The 10,608-nt window shown below is 43.8% G+C and overlaps 1 long non-coding RNA gene across 1 annotated transcript; it reads right to left on the bottom strand.

The window, feature by feature from the left end:
• Positions 1–264: 264 nt before the first annotated feature.
• On the bottom strand, positions 265–1,775 carry LOC142175419 (uncharacterized). The gene is made up of 3 exons (XR_012704447.1): positions 1,569–1,775; positions 746–848; positions 265–644 (listed from the first exon to the last, which is right to left on the bottom strand). It is a non-coding gene; the product is annotated as an uncharacterized LOC142175419 (long non-coding RNA).
• Between the last annotated feature and the right edge of the window lie 8,833 nt (positions 1,776–10,608).

Here is a 10,608-nt window from a genome sequence, read left to right as displayed (position 1 = left end):
TCGCTCCCAAAACTGCAATTTTTTTTGAGTAAAATGCATGTCTAGACATAACTTCAACTTTCAAAAGTTATTTTTTAAAACAATTTAAAAATTCTTTTTTTTCAACTTTCAATAGATCAATGTCCAAACACTAGCTTAAAGTTTGGAGTTCGAGTTACTAAGGGAGCAAAGTGGAGAGCTCGTGGTAGGATTAAAACAAAAATTGTAAAAAATCGTGCAGTGATAGAAAACTAGATACATAGTAGATTGGCAGATTGCAGCAAATTTGACTTCCCAAAGGGTTCTTTAATCATCAAAAAATTACATTTGGAAAGCATTGAAATCTGATTCACATATATAATAAATTCCTTAATTCTGGATTTATTTTTTCCAATAACAACAGCAACTAGCTAGATATACATAATACAAAAGAAAGATAACAAGCAAAGCTTTAGGAAGCAACTTCTTGATATTTTTTTCTTGTCTATTTTCTTATAATAATACAAACTATAGTTATCCCGAGCTCTGCGGACACACTATCCTTCACAGACCCCATTCGTGAATTATACTGGGTATGTTGTTGTTGTATAGTCCACGACTTAGCTTATTTTGGAGCTTCCCTATTTCATAATCATCGGTGCCGGTACGGCGGTGGACTTCTGCCGCTGTGTGCATATGACGGAATTTACTGTTAGCAATCTTTCAGGAATAGAATAAAAGAAGATAGAAAAAAATGAAATCAATAAAGGATCTCTTAGAACCATACTGATGACTATTAGCATTTGCCTTAGGCGAAGGGTAATAGTCTTCGAAATGATGTCTCTCCCTGTTACTGCGACCTCGGATTAGATCATTCATATCTTCTTCATCTGTCATATATAGGAATATATAAACGTCTTTGAAGATATAATTATTAAAAATATTCAGTGTATATAAAGAAAGTTACACATGAAAAATAGAAAAGAAAAGAAATTACTTATAAGGAGTTGAATACTTTTAATAGTACGGAGCCTTTTGTGAAAATCGTGTAGGCTTGGCCTAAAGCGGATAATCACACTATGTTAATAATATCCTTTGACCGTTTTAGCCCTACAAGAGTCAACGATTTGGCGAGACTATGGAAATGGCGGAGTGTGATGTGGGGCCCAACTTAGTGTCTTTGCCCATCTGTGGGGTTTATAACCTTTACCTATAGCTTTGAAAATGCATACACAGTCTTTAGACTTTGATGACAGTAAATACTCAAGATTTTGTGGGTGCCACACAGTTAATTTCCAAATTAGCCCATGAATGGTGATGTATTATGTGGAACTTAGTTGAAGGAGAGATTATTAGTTGTGTGTAAACAAAGTCTTACATGGAAAGTAGAAAAGAAAAAAGAAAAAGAAGTTATGTGTAATTGGATACTGTTAATAGTGTGAGTCATTTTGTGAAAACCGGTATGGACCAAAAACAGATAATATCACACCATGTTAAAGCATTATTAAACTGTTTTAGCCCCCGTAAAATAAAAATACATACCCTCTAACAACTTAAGTTTTTAGATGGGTTGATTGTATACTTCAAGAAATTTTTTAACTGAACAGTACCTTCAGATTTGATAGGGGACGAGTCCAAGATCCTGGCTTGGCTTTGTAGACACCACGCATCCATTAATAATATGAGAAAAAATACAACAAGATAATAGTAGTAAGCAGCAACCTTTTTCATTTTTCTGGATTACTGTCACAATTTTGTGTCTAAGTATGGAAATGAAATGTTTTTGTGATAATGCTTGTAGGTATTGTGAAGTAACTCATCCCAGGGTCACCTCCTAAAAATATCCATTTCATTGTGCGTTGCAGTAGTGTCGCACTTGGACCTTGACTTGAGTCAATACAGTGGACATCTCCGGTCAAAAAGCAAAGAAGAAAACCAAAATTTGGTATACTTTTCCGCATTCCATCGGCCACGTCAAAAAGCTGAACGCACTAATCGTTAAAGTAGCCTTATTTAATACTCCGATTTCATAATATTTAGTGGTTTTAGCAAATTGGATGTGTTTCAAAGTATTTGACATTTTAGAAAAATATGATATTTATTATTTCTATATATATATATATATATATAAATTTATCATTCTTGTTCAAATTAGTGTGAGACCGGTTAATTAAGTGGACGCTTAAAAGAGAGATAAAGCTAGATCTTTATCCATTTTATTGGGTACATTGATCCGTAAGTTAAACCTCACAATGTCAGTCTCCAACGCGTTAAAAGATTAAAACCATCTACCTTGCTATCTCCAAGAAAATCTGCAACCAAAACATTCAATAACCGCTATCGTATCCAGCCACACCTGAATCTGCACATGAGGTGCAGGGAGTAACGTGAGTATGCCAACTCAGTAATTAACAACAATAAATAAAGACTGAGCAGTAGTGACGAGCAACAAAGCATATAACGTTCATATCAGGAAATCTCAGTAAAATACAACATGCTCTTAAAAATCAGGATTTGAATCAAACATCTCGTTTAAACCCAGTTCCAATAGAAATTATTTTTTATTTTCCAATAATTTTTCAAACAAAGGCTCAATGCAAAGGTGAGCAAAAATGATGAAATCATAAACAGCCACTCGGGCAGACCTCACAGTCACTCGTGCCACTCGGGCATACCTCACAATCACTCTTGCCACTCGGGCATACCTCACAATCACTCTTGCCTCCCAGTCACTCAGCACTCGTCACTCGGCACTCGCACTCAGTAGGTACATGCGCTCACTGGGGGTGTGTACAGACTCCAGAGGGGCTCCTTCAGCCCAAGCACTATAATCTGCACGGACAAGTCACGTGCGATAATAATAAAGTATACTGCACGCGGGCAGCCCCGATCCACACTCATTCTCACTAATCAGGCCCTCGGCCTCACTCAGTCACAAGTATGCTGCAGGCGGGCAGCCCCGATCCATACTCCTCCTCACAAATCAAGCCACTCGGGCATTTCAGTAAAACAGGGCATTCGGCCCAAAACATTTATATGCATCAAAATAGAGTCATAAGATTGAGTTATGCAGTAAACAAGTATAAACATGACTGTGTATAGATTTTTCAATCGAAAACAGTGAGAGGATGATACGAAACAGCCCCTGAGGGTCCAAACAGCATTGGCGCAAGGCCCAAACATGGCATTCAGCCCAATTTACTGAAATTCTTTCTAAAACATATAAGTATCAAATGGTTTCAACAAAGTATGCAACTTTACAATTGCTACGGGACGGACCAAGTCACAAATTCCCAACAGTGCACGCCCACACGCCCGTCACCTAGCATGTGCGTCACCTCAAAATAATAGAATGATACGAAATCCAGGGTTTCATACCCTCAGGACTAGATTTACAATCGTTACTTACCTCAAACCGGTCAAATCTCTACCCCGCAATGCTCTTGCCTCTGGACTCTGCCTCCAAATGCTCCAAATCTATTCACAATCAGTATAATACCATCAATATACGCTAATGGAATGAATTTCACAAGAAAAGATTCAAAATTAGACCAAAACCCGAAATTGGCTCAAAACTCGCCTGTGGGCCCACGTCTCGGAACCCGACAAAAGTTATAAAATACGAAAGCCCATTCAACCACGAGTCTGCCCATACCAATTTTACCAAAATCCAACCTTAACTCGACCATCAAATATACAAATCAAATTTCCAAATTTCTAAGTTTCAATCTCTGATTTACACCTCAAAATCATGTAATCTAGTCGGATTACTCGATGATAATTCACTATTATGGAGTAGAAATGATCACAAGGGACTTACCTCAAGTTTTTCCTTGAAAATATAACAAAAATTGCCTCTCCCCAAGCTCCAATGTGTCAAAAATTGCAAATGGGACGAAGCCCCCGTTTTTATAATTCTGCCCAGACATCCTCGGTTCTGCCTCGATCTTGGCCTTCGATCGAGGTCCTCGATCCTGGCCCTCGATTATGTCTTCTTCCCAGCCTTCGACCGTGACCCTCGACCCTGGGCTCGATCATGCCTTCGATCGTGACCCTCGACCCTGAGCTCGATCGTGGCCCTCGACCTTGAGCTCGATTTGGGCTTCGATCGTGGCCATCGACCCTGAGCTCGATCTGGGCTCGATTTCTGGGCAGAAACAATTTCCAACAGAAGGAAATTGCAGCAGTTGTTCTAGTTCAATTTGATCCGTTAACCATCCGAAACTCACCCGAGGCCCTCGGGACCTCAACCAAATATACCAACAAGTCCTAAAACATCATACGAACTTAGTCGCATCCTCAAATCTCCTCAAACAACGCTAAAACCATGAATTACACCCCAATTCAAGCCTAATAAACTTTGAAATTTCTAATTTCTACAAACAACTCCGGAACCTATCAAATCACGTCCGATTGACCTCAAATTTTGCACACAAGTCCTAAATGACATAACAGGGGTATTCCAATTTTTAGAATCATATTCCGACCCCGATATCAAAAAGTCAACCCCCCGATCAAACTTCTCAAAAATAAAACTTTCGGCATTTCAAGCCTAATTCCTCTACGGACTTCCAAATAATATTCCGGACACGCTCCTAATCCCAAAATAACCATACGGAGCTATTGGAATAATCCAAATTCAAATCCGACGTTGTTTACATATAGGTCCATATCCGGTCCACTTTTCTAACTTAAAATTTTCAATTTTGAGACTAAGTGTCTCATTTCACCCCGAGTTCCTTCCGGACTCGAATCAACTAACCCGATATAACATAATATAGCTGAATAACACAAAAAGAAGTAGGAATGGGGAAAACATGGTTACAACTCTCGAAACGACAGGTCGGGTCGTTACATCCTCCCCCTCTTAAACATCCGTTCGTCCTCGAACGGGTCTAGAAACATACCTGGAGTCTCGAATAGGCGTGGATATCTGCTACGCATCTCCCGCTCGGTCTCCCAAGTGGCCTCCTCCACAGGCTAACCTCTCCATTGCACCTTCACTGAAGCTATATCCTTTGACCTCAACCTTCTAACGTGCCGATCCAAAATATCCAACGGCTCCACATCATAAGTCATATCACCCTCTAACTGAACCGTGCTGAAATCCAAAACATGGGACGGATCTCCAATATACTTCCGGAGCATGGAAACATGAAACACTGGATGCACACTCGACAAGCTGGGTGGCAAGGCAAGCTTATAAGTCACCTCTCCTATCCTCTGAAGCACCTCAAAAGGCCCAATGAACCGGGGGCTCAACTTGCCCCTCTTCCCAAACCTTATAACACCCTTCATGGGTGATACCTTCAGCAAAACCTTCTCCCCAACCATAAAAGACACATCACGGACCTTCCTATCCGTATAGCTCTTCTTCCTAGACTGCGCCCTGCGAAGCCGCTCCTGAATCAATTTCACCTTATCTAATGCGTCCTGGACCAAGTCTGTACCTAAGAGCCTAGCCTCACCCGGCTCAAACCATCCAACCAGAGATCTACACCTCTTCCCATACAAAGCCTCGTACGGAGCCATCTGAATACTCGACTGATAACTGTTGTTATATGCAAACTCCGTGAGTGGCAGAAACTGGTCCCATGAACCCCCAAAATCAATGATACAAGCACGCAACATGTCCTCCAATATCTGAATAGTGCGTTCGGACTACCCGTCCGTCTGAGGGTTAAAAGCTGTGCTTAACTCAACCTGAGTACCCAACTCTCGCTGCACGGCCCTCCAAAAATGCGATGTGAACTGAGTTTGAAATGATGGTAATTGGGACACCATGCAGGCGAACGATCTCTCGGATGTAAATTTCAGCCAACCGCTCTGAAGAGTAAGTAGTACCAATTGGAATGAAGTGCGCGGACTTGGTCAGCCGATCCACAATAACCCAAATAGCGTCAAACTTCCTCGAAGTTCGTGGGAGCCCAACTACAAAGTCCACAGTGATCCGCTCTCACTTCCACTCTGGGATCTCTAACCTCTGAAGCAAGCTACCTGGTATCTGATGCTCATACTTAACCTGCTGACAGTTTAGACACCGAGCCACAAACCCAACTATATCCTTCTTCATCCACCTCCACTAATAGTTCTGCCTCAAATCCTGGTACATCTTCGCGGCACCCGGATGGATGGAATACCGCGAGCTGTGGGCCTCTTCAAGAATTAGCTCTCGAAGCCCATCTACATTAGGCACACATATCCGGCCCTGCATTCTCAGCACCACGTCATCACCAATAGTCACATCCCTAGCATCACCTCTCCGAACCCTGTCCTGAAGAACGAGCAAGTGAGGGTCATCATACTGACGCTCCCTGATATGGTCATAAAGAGAAGACCTGGAGACCACACAAGCCAATACCCGACTAGGCTCCGAAATATCCAATTTGACAAGCTGGCCTACCAAGGTCTGAATATCTAATGCCAAAGGTCTCTCTGCTGCTAGAAGATAGGCTAAACTCCCCAAACTCTCTTCCCGGCGACTCAAATCATCGGCCACCACATTGGCCTTCCCCGGATGGTACACGATAGTGATATCATAGTCCTTAAGAAGCTCCAACCATCTCCGCTGATGCAAATTAAGATCCTTCTGCTTTAACAGATACTGCAGACTCCGGTGATCAGTATAGATCTCACAATGAACCCCATTCAAATAATGACGCCAAATCTTCAAGGCGTGAACAATAGCTGCTAACTCAAGATCATGGATAGGATAGTTCTTCTCATGGGTCTTCAACTGGCGCGAGGCATAGGAAATCACCTTACCCTCCTGCATCAAAACACACCCAATGCCTATCCTTGAGGCATCACAATACACGGTGTAAGAACCTGAAGCTGATGGCAAAACTAACACTGGAGCTGTGGTCAAAGCAGTCTTGAGCTTCTGAAAGCTCTCCTCACATTCATCTGACCACCTGAATGGAGCACCCTTTTAGGTCAATTTGGTCAAGGGCAATGCAATAGATGAAAATCCCTCCACAAAGCGACGGTAGTAACCCGCCAAACCAAGAAAGCTCCTAATCTCCGTGGCTGAGGATGGTCTGGGCCAACTCTGCACCGCCTCTATCTTCTTCGGATCCACCTGAATATCCTCACCGGACACCACGTGCCCCAAGAATGCTACTGAACTGAGCCAAAACTCACATTTAGAGAACTTTGCATAAAGCTTCTCCTCCTTCAATCTCTGCAATACAGCCCTCAAATGTTGAGAGTGCTCTTCTTAGCCGAGAGTACACCAGGATGTCGTCAATGAATACAACGACGAATGAGTCCAAATAGGGCTGGAATACACTATTCATCAGATGCATGAACGCTGCTGGGGCATTGGTCAGCCCAAAAGACATCACCATAAACTCATAATGGCCATATCGGGTTCTGAAATCTGTCTTTAGAATATCTGAATCCCGAATCTTCAGCTGGTGATAACCGGACCTCAAATCAATCTTGGAGAACACCCTTGCTCCCTGAAGCTGGTCGAATAAATCATCAATACGAGGCAAATGATACTTGTTCTTGACTGTGACCTTGTTTAACTGCCTGTAATCAATACACATTCTCATGGAACCATGCTTCTTTTTCACAAATAGAACCGGTGCACCCGAAGGTGACACACTAGGCCGAATAAACCCCTTATCAAGGAGTTCCTGAAGTTGTTCTTTCAATTCCTTCAACTCCGCCGGTGCCATACGATACGGTGGAATAGAAATGGGCTGAGTTCCCGGCACCAAATCAATACCAAAGTCAATATCCCTGTCAGGCGGCATGCCCGGTAGGTTTGCAGGAAACACATCCGGAAAATCACGTACCACCGGAACAGAATAAATGACAGGAGTCTCTGCACTAACATCCCTCACAAAATCCAAATAAGATAGGCAACCCTTCTCAACCATGCGCTGAGCCTTCAAATATGAAATCACCCTACTTGGTACATAATCTATAGAACCGCTCCACTCAACCCTCGAAATTCCCGGCATAGCCAACGTCACCGTCTTAGCGTGACAATCTAGAACAGTATGACATGGAGATAACCAATCCATGCCCAATATCACATCAAAGTCAACCATACTGAGCAACAATAGATATACTCGGCTCTCTAGACCCCCAATAGTCACCCCACATGACCGATATACACGGTCCACAATAATAGTATCGCCCACAGGAGTAGATACATGTACAGATGAAACTAAGGACTCATGGGGCATATCTAGAAAATGGGCAAAATACGAGGAAACATATGAATACGCGGAACTAGGGTCAAATAATACTGAGGCATCTCTGTGGCAAACTGAGACAATACCTGTAATCACAGCATCTGAAGCAATAGCATCTGGTCTGGCAGGGAGAGCATAGAAACGGGCCTGACCACCCCCTGATCTGCCTCCCCCTCTAGTGCGACCCCTAGCTGACTGACCTCCACCCCGAGCTAACTGGGCGGGTAGTGAGGTAGCTGGTGCTGTAGTCGGAGGATGACTCCTCTACTGAGATAGACCTCCATGACGAGGAGGACACTGTCACCACATATGCCAAGCTCTCCACACTCAAAACAACTCCCTGGTGCTGGCGGCGGAAACTGAAGGGAACCCCTAGCACCGGGATGACTGGTAGAAGAACCTGGCATAGAAAAGCCCTGAACAGGTGGAGCACGGGACGAACTCTAAACTGGAAGGGCACTAAGTGATGAGTGGCCCTGATGAGAACTGTGAGAACCATGGCCGGATGATGCACCCTGATGAAATGGCCGAGCTGACTGAGCCTGTCTGAAATGATGACCTTTACCGTGCTGGAACTGACCCCCAAAAGGAGCACCGCTGAATCCACCCTGACCACGAGGCCTCTTGGCCTCCCGCTCAACCCTCTCCTGACCGCAAACCATCTCAATCTGCCGAGCAATGTTGACAACCTCATCAAATGTAGCACCTGAAACTCGCTCCCTGATCATGAGCAACTGTAGCTGATAAGTGAGGCCATCAATAAACCTCATGATTCTCTCTCTGTCCATGGGAACCAACCAGATAGCATGAAGGGCCAACTCAGAGAATCGCATCTCATACTGCATCACAGACATATCACCCTAGCGTAGCCGCTCAAACTGTCTACGCAGCTCCTCTCTGCGGGATCGAGGCACGAACTTCTCCAAAAAGACCACGGAGAATTGCTGCCAAGTAAGGGGTGCTGCGCCAACAGGCCTACGCCTCTCGTAAGTCTCCCACCATCTAAGTGCAGCCCCAGAAAACTGAAAGCTAGTGAACGAGACCCCACAAGTCTCCAAAATACCAGCAGTACGGAGTATCCTCTGACACCTGTCCAAAAAGTCCTGAGCATCCTCTCTCTCTGTGCCACTGAAAGGTGGTGGCTGAAGTCTCCCAAACCTCTCCAACCTACGCTGATCATCCTCAAGCATAGCAGGAAACACATAATCCTGAGCAACAACAACCGGATGGGTTGGTGGTGCCTCTGGTGTTTGAAGTCCCTGAATAACCTGCTCGGGTGTGCGAGCGATGGGAGTCTGAGTGCCTCCCCTGGCCTGAGAAGTCGTTGCGGCTGTCGAAATAGAGACCGCCTGAGCAAGGCCAGTACACGCTATCATAATCTGAGCTAAGGCCTCCTGAAGGCCTGGAATCACAATAGGCACATGTGGTGCCTGAGCTGGTGCATCAACAACTGGAACTTGGTCCTGATCTGGGAAAACCGGTGGATCTGTAGGTACTGCCCCAACTGCTGTACGGGTTGCACCTCTGCCCCTACCACAGCCTCTACCGCGGCCTCGGCCTCTCGCGGCCCTGGCTGGTGGTACTGGTAGCTGGCCCTCCTGACTGGTAGCACGAGTCCTCACCATCTGTGAGAGAATGAAATAACAAATGATTAGTTACTAGAATCAACAGATTCGCACGACAAGAATTCAAGAATATGGAGTTTCCTAAAGGTTCTGCAGCCTCCTGAAGATAAGTACAGACGTCTCCATACCGATCCGCAAGATTCTACTAAACCCGCTCATGACTCGTGAGACCTATGTAACCTAGGCTTTGATACCAATCTGTCACGACCCAAAACTAAACCCTGTCGTGATGGCACCTATCGTGGAACTAGGCAAGCCGACTCATTTCCAAAACAAAATAATATTTTCATTTCAAAGATAATTTCAAGGTTATCTAACATAAAAACCTTCATTTAAAGAGTTCAAATCAAAGAAAAATAAAAGTGCGGAAAAAAAAAGGCCAACATCAGGGTGTCACTAGTCATGAGCACCTACTATAATCTGTCTAACAATATCAAGGCTTACTCAGCCTAAAAAAAAACATCGCTAAATACTACTAGAGGAAGATAAGAGGGAGAAGAGCAGGGGCTGCGATTGCCAAACAACTACCTTGCTATCTCCAAGAAAATCTGCAACCAGAACACTCAATAACCGCTACCGTGTCCAGCCACACCTGGATCTGCACACGAGGTGCAGGGAGTAACATGAGTACGCCAACTCAGTAAGTAACAACAATAAATAAAGACTGAGCAGTAGTGATGAGCAATAAAGCATATAACGTTCATATCAGGAAATCTCAGTAAAATACCACATGCTCTTAAAAATCAGGATTTGAATCAAACATCTCGTTTAAACCCAGTTTCAATAGAAATCATTTTTTATTTTCCAATAGTTTT

Source organism: Nicotiana tabacum, chromosome 21, assembly GCF_000715075.1.
Source record: "Nicotiana tabacum cultivar K326 chromosome 21, ASM71507v2, whole genome shotgun sequence".
Lineage (NCBI taxonomy): Eukaryota > Viridiplantae > Streptophyta > Magnoliopsida > Solanales > Solanaceae > Nicotiana > Nicotiana tabacum.
The sequence above is the reverse complement of the archived record's forward strand: the minus strand, read 5'-3'. Positions and strand labels throughout refer to the sequence as shown.